General features: G+C 48.9%; 1 protein-coding gene across 2 annotated transcripts in view; it reads right to left on the minus strand.

Moving 5' to 3' along the window:
* SPMIP8 (sperm microtubule inner protein 8) overlaps positions 1-3039 on the minus strand; it is a 314131-nt gene extending 311092 nt beyond the window's left edge. Inside the window, exon 1 of one of the 2 annotated variants that reach the window (XM_078668396.1) lies at positions 2870-3038. The gene's annotated coding sequence lies outside the window, so the exon portion shown is untranslated. Of the gene's footprint in view, positions 1-2869 lie in introns of both variants that reach the window. The other variant, XM_078668395.1, reaches the window with a different exon arrangement.
* Between the last annotated feature and the right edge of the window lie 9935 nt (positions 3040-12974).

Consider the following 12974-nt stretch of genomic DNA (forward strand, 5'->3'; position numbering starts at 1 on the left):
TGAATGGAAAGGAAAAGAAAAGTACATGTAACGAATATCAATTCTCGGTACAAAATCTAAACTGTCTACAAGAGAGGTTTTTAACAATTTTTTTTATTTCAGTAATTTTTATTGAAAATTATATTTACATGGTGCAAAGGATATACATGGGGAGTAACTGAGAAGAAAGAAGAGAAACAAAAACTCCCCCGGTGGGGGAGGGGGGGGGTGGTCCAGTCGTCCGCTTTTCCTCTTGTGGCTTCTCTCGGCTTTGCCCCACCTGTTCGATTGTCTCTCGCGTGGCCCCACTCCCCTGGTGGCTTAGAAAGAGAGGATAGAGAGTGAAGAAGCACAGGGTAGGTCGGAATAGGCAGGGGTCGGTGTGTGCTCTGTAGTGGTCTCTGGCTCAGTGGTGTCGCTTATGGTCCACTGCTGTGTTTACTATTTGACTTCTGTGGACACCACCACTGAATCATTACTGGAATCTGGGGGCCCCTGAGTCATACATAGAAACTGGGGACCCCCAGCCAAAGCAATTTGTGTAATTTCAATCTCAAAACAATACACAAAAATAAATAAACCAAATAAATGCTCACATATCCAAAATATTTTGTTTAATTTACGATCAAATATGGAAAAGGTTTCAGATTTTAAACGTTGCTTCTTTAATTTAACGTTATTTAATAATGTTAATAGTATTTAGCAATATGGTTTCCAGAAGGGGCTTGGGACTGTGGAACAGGCCCTCAACCTTGCCCTCCTGACCGGGAAATATGTTGGCGCCAAAGGAGGTAACATCTTCCTCGTCTATGTCGACCTCAGTGCGGCATTTGACTGCGTCCAACATGCAAAACTCTGGGAAATACTCAGTGACCTTGGAGTGGATCCCCCAATACTAGTTTTCTTACGTGAACTCTATTCAAATGCCTCAGGGCGAGTAAGATTTGGTACGAACGGTGAGCTGTCTCGCTCATTTCCAATAACAAGGGGAGTAAGGCAGGGGTGTGTACTGGCTCCCTTCCTGTTCAACCTCTACACCAATGGACTAGAGCAGGCCATGCTGGAGGGGAGCCAGGATCTACCCCAGATAAACCATCGCCCGATACCCACACTGCTATACGCCGATGATTCAGTCATTCTAGCCTGTACTCTGAACCAACTTCAGAACCAAATTAACAAATACGGCAACTTTATGGACACACTTGGCCTCAAAATTAATATAAAGAAAACCTTTACAATGCACATTGGCCCCAGGGTTAAAAACCATAGACCGATAATGGTGGATAACATGAAGCTGGAAAAAACCTCAGTTTATCCCTATCTAGGAATCCTGGTGGATGACGCGTTAAATTGGCGTCAAGCCATCGCCGCCAGAAACCTTCATTTTCGTCGCGCAACATCGGCCCTGATCTCTTTTTCGAGGAAAATGGGGAAACCCGCGCCACCTGAACTTTTGAAAATATACTACGCCAAGTGCCACAGTGTAGCTACTTCTGGTGCAGGCGTATGGGGTTATGGACATACAGACCACCTACAAGTAACGGAGAATGGCTTCATCAAATATGTTTTAGCCCTCCCGCAAAGTTCCCCGATCCTCGCTTCGCATTGTGAGCTCGGCATGGAATATATCACTGACACTATCCGCTCTCAACCCATCTTACTATGGCAACGTATATGGACCAAACCTGAGTGTCACTTAACCCGCTCCCTTATCACAGACTGCCTAGCCTTGTGTAACTGGCACAAGATCCCATGGCTGACTTATGTATGGAACTTTTTTAATGATCTGGGATGTAAGTCCTATTTTGAAGACCCTGCTACGATCGAAGATATCTCCAGGAAACACCTAAAAACAATGTGCTTGGCACACCTGAGAGAGCTCCGAAACCAAGCTGAGATTACAAAACCTTCAAATGAACAAATCTGTGCAATACAATCTGTTAAAGGCATCCAAACATACTTGTCCTACTATTTGTCAAACCATGAGAAATTCTTACTAACAAGATTCCGTTTTAATACGTTTTTTTGTTTAGTTTCTTTTCCGGAAACTCAAAATTGGTCCCGTAAGCTGACGAACTGTCCATGCGACGGAATTTCTTTACAGACAACGATCCACGTCACTCTGTTCTGTAAATATTATAAATCTCCACGTAAAACTTGGATCATTCCACTCCTTCCATCCAGTGGCCATAGACAGTGCTACTCTGCATTTCTTTTTCTGCAGTCCTTGAACACACCACACGAAGCTAAATTCATAGTGACTTTCCTCAAAGCGACTATTGCACTACGCCGAAAATTGTTAAACTAACCAGAAACATTTTAAATTGTAACTTTCTTTCAAGTATCTCTTTTTAACCATGTTTTTTTTTTCTTCAAATTTATGTGTGTGTTGAAAACTTTTCTATGTACTTTTTATGATTATACAATTGATAATCGAATAAAAGTTATTCAAGCAAGCAATAGTATTTAATTCTATAATACAGTCGCTGACGCCCTGAGTGGGCCTCGGACCACAGGTTAAGACCCACTGGTCTGCAATAGTCCCAAAAGTTGTGAGGTGCCGGATTTAGCACAGCTCTCCTAAAGCAGAGAACCCCACGTCACAGGAAAGACTGGCATCACGAACAGTATCGTACACTGAAAGGTGGCAGTATGGAAAGTGCTTTGAGGTTTGTATATTACATCAACAGACTTTTACGACGTACATGTCACTCCCCGTCCCAATACAGTGCAGAGAAAGCGACAACAGGTCCGGCACGGGGCTGAAAAATGATAACCGGTTTTCCCGCACTTGCTAGTACGTGAAGCTTCTAACGTGACAACAAGGTAAGAGTGGGATATCATTTCTACTGTTTTCGCAGACAAGTGATAAAAAAATATTACAAGTTACCTGTTCCCCGGGGACCTTCAGACACGCGACCCCTTTTTCATTCAGCCCTAAGCCCCGCCTCCTGTGTACGGCTGCCATGGCAGCGCACTCTAGAAACTGTTACCATGGCGGCGTTTCAAGGCCTGGACACTACTACTCGGGCTAGAGGCCGGGGGCCTAGCCCCCCACGAAGTGTCTGCCGTACTGTAGTCTACCTAAAGGGGGAAGGCGCGTCGTTCTGCGACAGACGCATTAAACGCTGCCCTGACACGTTTTCTTTAACTCACGCGCGTTTGTTCACACTGTTTAACTTGGAGTCAACTCCTTCCACCGAAGGTCGTTAACAATACTTACATTTCAAGCGTTCTCCCCCACAAATAACCCCCGGAGGTTCCAGAAAAGTATACCAGGAACAGTGTACATGGAAATCATTCGAAAGGTTCACGTATTGCTAAATATTTTAGTAAGGAGGAAATGCGTAATATTTTACCGCCATTCTGGGACTTGTAGTCCTGTCTGGCACATTATAAACTCCAGGACTACAGGTCCCAGAATGCAAAGAAAACTTGGCCTGATGAGCTAGACATTCATGAAACTAGAAATCTTAAGCGCTCGGTAGCTGTCAGGTCGTGTAATGGCTGGCAAGGAGACAATAGATCCCACAAAGCGCTGAACTCTGGCTGTGGATGATCAACACACCAGCATCCCAATTATGGTCTGCTTGCATTCTTGTGGCCTTGTATTCTGAACGGAATAAACAAGCTACAGAGAAGATATCTTGTCAATGAAGAATAAGGTTGCCACTTTTCTCATCGAAAACTACTGGCCACTTTGTTCTGGCTTTTGTGGTGGGCGAGGTCAGGGCCTCGCGCGCAGCGCTGATTAAAGAATGGGACACACACACAGAGTAGTAGGGTATGCCGGAAAGACCCCGAGCGGTCTTCCGCACTTTTAATATATACCTCGGGGCGTGCCCGTCCCGAGGGTGAAGGCGTGCATGTGTGTGTGTTGTAACAATGTAGGTGAGAGGCCGGGTGGCTCTCTACATCCCTCCTTCAATTTAGTTCACATATAAACTATCCCCACATAATGGCTAAGGGGAAGTGCATATAAAGTCTCGGAGTCTTTGGCTTGGCCCAGGATTGGGCCGCAGGTGGTATCTGTGGTTGGTCCGGGCAGGAGACTCAACAGCCCCGGCCGGGGTTGTTGTTTCATCTCGGGAAGAAGAAGTGCCCCCAGTTGTTTCACTTCGGGGCACACCAAGGTGACGCCTGTCTTCTCCTGGCTGGTCACGGCTCGGGAGGGGCACGGAGTTTTGGGCCCCTGTTCTTCCATCATCCGGACCATCTGCGCCGACATCGATGGTTTCATCGGCTTCCTGGGGAGTGCCATCCGGCACTCCTATTCGTTTGAAACAAGATACATTCCGTGTGACAGTCTGTTGGCCGAGGCGGGCCGTCACCATTGTTCCTTGAATCTTCTCCACGACCCATCTCTCTGGTTCGAACGGGGTTCTAAATTTCCACCCAGGGTGCCGATCTTGTACCACAACAATGTCTCCTTCTTGCAACCCTGGGTATCTGGCATGTATTTTTTCGCTTGCTTTCTGGTTCGTGATCGTTCTCCTTGCCTGGATGGCATCACCATCTCTCTCTTCCGGGGTCCATGTAGAGGACGCAGGGATGTTGCCTCTTGGTGCTCTTTTGAACAGGACATGCGCCGGCGCGCAGTGAGTGGTGCTATGCGGGGTCTGTCGGTATGCACTCAGGAATTGGTCTAACGCAGCTTCCGGATCTCTGCCATCGTTGACGGCGATGCGGAGCGCCCTGTTGAGAGTCCGCATGAGCCTCTCCACTTCGCCGTTTGCTTGCGGCCACAACGGTGTGATCTTGCGGTGTTTTATCCCTAGACTCTCCAGGTATGTTTGGAACTCTCGCCCTTGAAAAGGGGGTCCGTTGTCCGACTTCACCTCCTCCGGAAGTCCCATAGTGGCAAAGACGTGGTCCAACGCTTTCTTGACTGGTCCAAATGCTGTGGAGGAGAGCAGTTCCACGACGGGGAATTTCGAAAAGGAATCCACGACGACCAGCGTGTGTCGGCCATCCGGGAAACTCCCGAAGTCAATGCTCAGCTGGGTCCAGGGCGCTGTCGCCGCTACTTCAGTGATGACTGGGGCCGGGTCTGACCCCGTGATGGTGCAGGCATGGCACGAGCGCACCATCTCATCCACCATGCGATCCATGGCCGGGAACCATACTTTGCAGCGTAGTCTGGCCTTTGTTTTGGCGGTTCCTTGGTGGCCCGTGTGAGCGATCACGAGGGTCTGTTGTTGGAGGCTTGCTGGCACCACAATGAGATGCCCTCTCAGTATAACGCCTTCCTCGCCGACGCTCAATTCATGGCGGATTTGCCATAGCTGTTGTCGGGCATGGCTAATCTCCGGACGAAGTCCTTGAGCTCCTTCCAGAAACCTCGTCCAGCTTCCAGTGTCCAGGGCAGTCTTGACGCGGGTCAGAGTCTCATCTTCAGCGGTGGCTCTTCCCATCTCCTGCAGGGTGAGGGTCTCCGGGCAGGCAGCCACGGACACCATGTGGACGAATTCTTCCACCAACGGGCTATCCGCCAGTGGGATTGCTTTTCTGGTGACATCCGGATGCCTGGACAGATAGTCCGCTGGATTGTGGGCGCCGGGCCGGAAGACTAGGGTGAAATTGTAGCCTTGTAGCTGTACGGCCCATCGTTCAATCCTCGGTGGGGCAAGCCTGGAGGACCCGGCGAACAGGGGCAGGAGTGGCTTGTGGTCGGTCACGATGGTGAAGGGTTGGCCACAGAGATATAAGTGGAAATGTTGGCAGGCCCACTTGATGGCTTGGAGTTCTGGACTTTTTTGTTCCGTCCAGAGGTGTCAGGGACAACACCCGAAGACCCCGGAGTTCAACCTGTCTTGGTACACAAACAAACAGAAAGACGGGCTTCTCGATGGTGGCGTCAAAGACCAAAGGTTTATTACTGCAGGGACACAGAAGTCACAGAAACTACACATGGGCAGTATCTAGGAGCCTGTTCGATTTGTACAAAGAGGATTGCTCCTTATATACTAAATATTGGGCTTCAGGCAAATTCTTTACATGTTACCACAGTTCTAAACATTCGTGTCTTAAACAATAAATATTTGGCGTTGCACAGGAATCGTCAACAGTATCTGATGTCAAAACATTACGAATGAGGGGTTCCCACTAGTCCATCATAATCCCATGTCAATTCTTCATTCAAGACCCGGACCGCCTCATCGTAAATTTCGTTACCTCCCCCTAATAAAGGCCCAGAAGGAAAGGAGTAGAGCCAGGTGTGGAAGATAGAAAGACAGGATAAGAAATGTTTGTGGGTCGTAAATGGGCACGGTTACCAGCTTCGGCCGCTTAATCATGATCAGGCCAACGAACACAAGAACCAGTATAGCAGGACTGGCCTCAGGCTGGGGAGGCAGTTCTTGCCGAGTCATGCTGCCACCGCGTTGCTGGCCTAAAGTGCACGTGTCACTAGCAAGGTGAATTGCCGGTTAAAGCCTACGTGTCCTTAATGAAAAAGAGGTCAGTGTGTGTCCATTGACTATGTGAGGGCAAGGAATACAAAATGGCTTCCGTGATCTAAGATGGATGCCATGGGTAAATCACAAATGTGTTGGTAACAGGAGTGCTCTTGCTCAATCTGTTCTTTGATATGACCCTTGCTGCATATTAGTTTGATTCGTGCGAGGCGGATAAGCTTGCTGTAAAAGTACTTTAGTTTTTAAATCTTTCGTCTTTTTATCTGATTTTTCCTTCTCTTCTTTATCCCTATTTTCGTAGTACTGAGCAGTCGCAAGTATTTGCGCAGTCGTAGAGACAGCCCACGCACTTTCAGAATTCTTTAATTTACTACTAAGTTCTGGCAACAGATTGTGCACAAATTTATCGACAAATAATCTCTGGCCCCCTTCTGTGCTCATATCCTGACCACTATGATCCACGAAAGTCTCCTCGAATCTTGTGAAAAAGTCGGAGACGCTTTCGTCTTTCTTTTGTTTGCACGCGGACAATTTATCCCAGTTAACGCGTAATGCAGGCATTAAGGTTTTCATTAAATCGATTATTCTACCAGGCAAATTAGCAATTAAAGGTTCAGGTTTGGAACCACCTACTTGTTGACCATCCGCTGCAATTATAGCTGCCCAGTCACCACCTAGGGCAACTGGATGATTCTCTTTACGAATTTTAGCCCAAATTGGTTGCGGTACTACGTTACCAAATAGCAGATCTATGTCAGCAAGATTCAATACGCACGCGTCAACTGTCTGAGCCAACTCTTTGTAGTACCCTGCAGGATTTTTACGCGGATCTGGCAAGGCCTGTTTTACTGCCAATACTTCAGCTCGCTTCCATGGAATATGTATCCATACTCTCTGGAATTGGGCCGGAGCGGCTGCAATACCAAGCGGTGCATTAGCTTGCACAGCTTCACGCCAAATTGGTGGAACCTCTCTCATTGGATATTGACGATTTCGTTTCGTACTACGTTTCTCTAACTCTCTTGGTGAAAGAAGGGATGAGTCGGATCTATAACTTAGAACCAGTTCCATCGCTTCTTTTATATTTTGACCAACTATCATACCTGTAGCAAACTCTTTCTGAACATTAATTAATTCTCCTAGATTTGATTCAGGGTCATCCTCTTCCAATTCCTCCCGTAGAAGGAAACACATTTCATCGAACACATATCGTTGTGTCGGTTCGTTCCATTGCATAAATGTATCTAATACATTTTGTACATTATATCTTCCAACTTTCGAAACCCATCTAAGAGCAGTGGAATCTAGTATTCCTCTTTCCTCAGTACTGGGAAGCTGACTACGTCTCTGCACAGAGTCAGAGGTAGGAGTCTTAATCAGAGTTTTATAGAAGGGAGATAGAATATTAGAGACAGAATCAGTGATTCTTCGACGAACAGAAAGCGGAGTCATAATATTAGCAGAGGCAGTGAATAGAGTAGCAGTTGGAACAGATAGGTCAGGAACAGTAGGAGTAGCTTGAAAATTAGCTTGCGAAGTAGCAGGTGTGAGCGACACAGGCATAGGTAAAGAAGTCGGCAACCCTAGAAGAGGGGTTGTCGAAGGAACATTAATATTGACCGCAGGAGGTACAGGAACTTGATTCAGGGGAGCGAGAACAGGGACACCAGGTTGTCCAGCAACCGGTAATTGAACATTCGGTATAGGTGGAGCCGTAGCACCTTGTGCATACGGTGGGGGTGATCGTAACAAGTAAGACAATAGGGGATCCTTTTCAGGGTCCTCTACTATCTTAGCCGTACTCGATGGCAAAGCAGGATAGCACTTGTCTATCGCTAAATTACGCTCTCTATCGGCCATCTCCATCGCTTTCTCAGACTCGTTGAGTTGCAGCTGCCTAGCAGACTGTTCTAAAGTCAACTCTTGCTCTTTCTGTTCTTTCTTCAGCTTTTTAATTTCTCTCTGTTTAGATTCTTTTCGCCAATAACGGAAAGAATCAAACATTGCCGGCCGGGCTTTCTTCTTAAACAACCTTCTTTCTAGATTATCGAGAACTTCAGGTTCGAAACTACCATGTAGTGGCCAACTAAGGACACCGTCTTTCTCTGTGTAGCGGATCCATACCTCATTATAAGAGATAGGGCCCACACCAAATTTGCAATATAGATCATAAAGGGGAGTTCCAATCGGAGGAACCAAACACGAGTCCTCCAACCGGGAATCACTGTTGCAACTAAAACAAGACAACATACAATTTTTCCGACTTACCATTTTATAATCCGGAACACAAGACAAACAAAACACAAAAAGATGCGCACTTGAACCGAGAACTTAGGCCTACCAGAACTGACAAATGTATCGATACCTGAACTGAACAGAATGATTATCGTAACCAGAATAACCAGTGATAATCTTACAGAACTGAACTGAACTGAGAACTAAAAGGATTATCCAAACGGGAGCAATCCTCACAAAATATTTAACTAGCAACCACTGAATACTTAACTGAGGCACTGAAGACGTCACCAAGGAGAAACCCGTCACGTTTCGCCGTACTGAGGACTGTACCTCGGGTCCAAGACAGGGCGACGGTCAAGGCAACGGAGCACTGCAGCCGTCTGAACGGGAACCCTCGTGGAAGAGGACGTCGGGGCCACTTTTGCGATATGCCGGGATCGATGAAGTGGGGCGCCTCCCTCTGAAATCTTCACACGAAGCTCCTCGAATTCTTCAGGCTTTGGGACCGGTACCGAATGACGTCGCCCCACGTTGGGCGCCAAATGGAGTTCTGGACTTTTTTGTTCCGTCCAGAGGTGTCAGGGACAACACCCGAAGACCCCGGAGTTCAACCTGTCTTGGTACACAAACAAACAGAAACACGGGCTTCTCGATGGTGGCGTCAAAGACCAAAGGTTTATTACTGCAGGGACACAGAAGTCACAGAAACTACACATGGGCAGTATCTAGGAGCCTGTTCGATTTGTACAAAGAGGATTGCTCCTTATATACTAAATATTGGGCTTCAGGCAAATTCTTTACATGTTACCACAGTTCTAAACATTCGTGTCTTAAACAATAAATATTTGGCGTTGCACAGGAATCGTCAACAGTATCTGATGTCAAAACATTACGAATGAGGGGTTCCCACTAGTCCATCATAATCCCATGTCAATTCTTCATTCAAGACCCGGACCGCCTCATCGTAAATTTCGTTACCTCCCCCTAATAAAGGCCCAGAAGGAAAGGAGTAGAGCCAGGTGTGGAAGATAGAAAGACAGGATAAGAAATGTTTGTGGGTCGTAAATGGGCACGGTTACCAGCTTCGGCCGCTTAATCATGATCAGGCCAACGAACACAAGAACCAGTATAGCAGGACTGGCCTCAGGCTGGGGAGGCAGTTCTTGCCGAGTCATGCTGCCACCGCGTTGCTGGCCTAAAGTGCACGTGTCACTAGCAAGGTGAATTGCCGGTTAAAGCCTACGTGTCCTTAATGAAAAAGAGGTCAGTGTGTGTCCATTGACTATGTGAGGGCAAGGAATACAAAATGGCTTCCGTGATCTAAGATGGATGCCATGGGTAAATCACAAATGTGTTGGTAACAGGAGTGCTCTTGCTCGTAGCATAGCGAAAATACCAGGATATACTAAATGGACCATTTGCGGTTCACTGATACCAAAATTATGTATTTACGACAATGTTACAAACACGAGCAAAAATGATCACGGAACCTCAGGCTAGCGCCTCTCGCTCGATTTGAGCATATCGCGTTTCAGTGTCCGTGAGAGCCTTGCTCGCATAGGCGACAGGTTTCCAGTCGTTCTGGCCATATTCCTGCAGTAGAACGGCGCCGAGACCCACGGGGCTAGCGTCCACGACCAGTTCGGTCTTCCTGCGTGGCTGGAAGTAAGCCATCGTGGCCTTGTCCAGAAGGCTCGCCTTGATTTCCTGGAAGGCTTGGTTTGCTGCGCCAGTCCATTCCCATTCATGGTCCTGTCTAGTGAGTGCGCGGAGGGGCTCGGCTAGGTCAGCCAAGTTAGGTATAAATCGGCCACAGTACGTGGCCATCCCGAGGAAGCTTCTCACCTCGGTGGGGTTTCTGGGCGTGCTGGCATTCTGGATAGCTTCCGCCTTCTTTGGGTCAACTCGGAGCCCTTCGCGCGTGAATCGGTAGCCGAAGAAGTCCACCGCTTCTTGGTAGAACGAACACTTTTCCCTGTGGAGGGTTAGTCCATGTTCCTGTAACCTCTGTAAGGTGGCCCTCAGATGTGCATGGTGTTCCTCCAGCGTGTTCGAGTAGATCAGAATGTCGTCGCTCAAGTTGATGACCCCACTCAGCCCGGAAAGAACTTCCCTTATTGCATTCTGAAACACTTCGGCCGCCGATGACACTCCAAAACTTAACCTCTTGTATTTCCGGAGCCCGACATGTGTGGAGAAAGTCGTGATGTATCGGCTGTTCTGATCAAGTTCCAACTGGTGGTAACCCGCGTTGAGATCAAGTTTAGAGAACCACTTCGCCCCGTTGAGGTCGGCGACGATGTCGTCCATGGTGGGCGTGATGTGGCGCTCCCTTTTCACGGCAGTGTTTGGCAGCCTCATGTCGACGCACAGCCTGATGGCACCAGGCTGCTTGGGCTTCGGGGCAACCACCAGTGGAGACACCCACGGAGTCGGTCCCGACACCTTCTCGATGACATCGAGGTCTTCGAGCTTCTTCAGCTCCTCTTCGACCTGAGCGCGGAGGTTAAACGGCACTCTCCTGTGACGCAAAGCAACGGGACGGATGGTGGTGTCTATGTGTAGTTTGATTTTCTTGTCTTTGAGCTTTCCAAGGCCGCTGAAGAGCGCAAGGAAGTCTCCTAGTATGGTATCAGCATGTGATTGGTGGACTTGGTTGGCGAAGAAGACCAGCCCGAGGTCTTCCGCCGTGTTGCAGCTGAGTAGTGTCCCTTTCTTCCCCTCAGTTACATGGAACCGGGCCTCCGTTGTGTACTCTCCATTACGAATGGTGGTGCTGATGACGCCGCGTAGCGGCATGGGTTCGGTGCCTCCATATGTGTATATCCGAGCGTTCGTCGGGGCTAGTGTGGGTTTAGGCGACATCTGTTCATACTGGTCAGAGTCCATGACATTCACGGAGGCTCCGGTGTCAATCAGCGCTCTGATCTCCGATCCTTCCACAGAGATCGTGCACATGGGTGGTGGTCTCTTCCGGGTGGATATCCTGCTGACATAGGATACTACATACACCTCATCGTCTTCCTCGTCCTCATAATACGGCTTCCGTTCTTGGGCCTTCGTGTCGGGCGGCGGGTTTTCTTGTTCCAGCGACAGCTGTCTCACTCTGGATGTCATCGACCGAGATCCATATCCGCCTCGCGCCCTTTGGGCGTTGGGCCTGTATCGTCCTCCTTGGCACACCGCGGCAAAATGGTTGAGTCTGCCGCACTTCGAGCACGTCTTTCCTTTCGCGTTGCACACAGCGGTCGCTGCATGGTCTCCCCCACAGTAGGCGCACTGAGCGTCCCGGGTCTGCCACTGTCGAGCTCTACCTCCCGCTGGTCTCCTCTGTATCGCGTCAACAGTTTCTTCCTTGATGGGCGCCATTTTGGGCGCGGCTTGCGGGGCTATGGGGGACCGGAGCGCCAGCTCCATTTCGTCTGCTCTGGAATCCGACAGTTCATGGGAGCGGGCAAGGACGAGAATGGCATCCAACGTGATGCCCGGTTGTCTGAGGATGAGCTTCTGTAGAAGTTTTGATTTGCAACCTACGATGATCTGGTCCCTGATTTCCTCACGTGGTTCTGTAAACGGGCAGCTGCTGGCCAGCCGGCGCAGCCTCGCATAATACATGTCCACTGATTCGGCCTCAGTTTGCCACGCCCGCTTAAACTTGAACTTCTCATAGTCGGTGTTGACCTGGGGGTCAAAGTGGGTATTCAGCGCGGCCACCGCCGCGTCATAGTCATCGTCCTCGCCGGTGTCCGGGAGAGACTCGAAGAGGTCATAGATTTCTGGGCCTCCATACAGGATCAAAAGTGATCTTTTCACTGGGTTATCAGTCTCTCTGGTGCCTCTAAAGTAGAGGTTCAAACGCCCCAGCCACGCCTTCCATCGCGGCGCCGCAGTTGCTGGGTCTGCCGTCTCGCTGAATGGCGGAAGCGGGGCCACTCCGGTGTGGGTATGGCTGACTATGTGAGTGTCTGCTCCGCGCCGTGGAGGTGGGCGTGGCGTAGCGGTATGTGCGGCCGTCCACGTGGGCGCACCCCCTGTGGTGGCGTCGTTCATGATGGTGACCCTTCCTTTGGATCACACCCCACCTGCGCGGGCCGCGTAGCGTGGAACGGAGTTAGAATGGTGAGTAATGATAGAACAGTTGCACTTGCCAATGCTTGATGGCACTGTTGATCCCTGTGTAGTGACGTGCAAAATGATAGAACAGTTGCACTTGCCAATGCTTGATGGCACTGTTGATCCCTGTGTATTGACGTGCAAAATGATCCACCGTGATGTTATTTTATTTGCTTCTCTCCTTTATTTATTTATTTTTTGTCTCTACTTTACGTTGCTGCAGACTTC

Source organism: Lissotriton helveticus, chromosome 12, assembly GCF_964261635.1.
Source record: "Lissotriton helveticus chromosome 12, aLisHel1.1, whole genome shotgun sequence".
Lineage (NCBI taxonomy): Eukaryota > Metazoa > Chordata > Amphibia > Caudata > Salamandridae > Lissotriton > Lissotriton helveticus.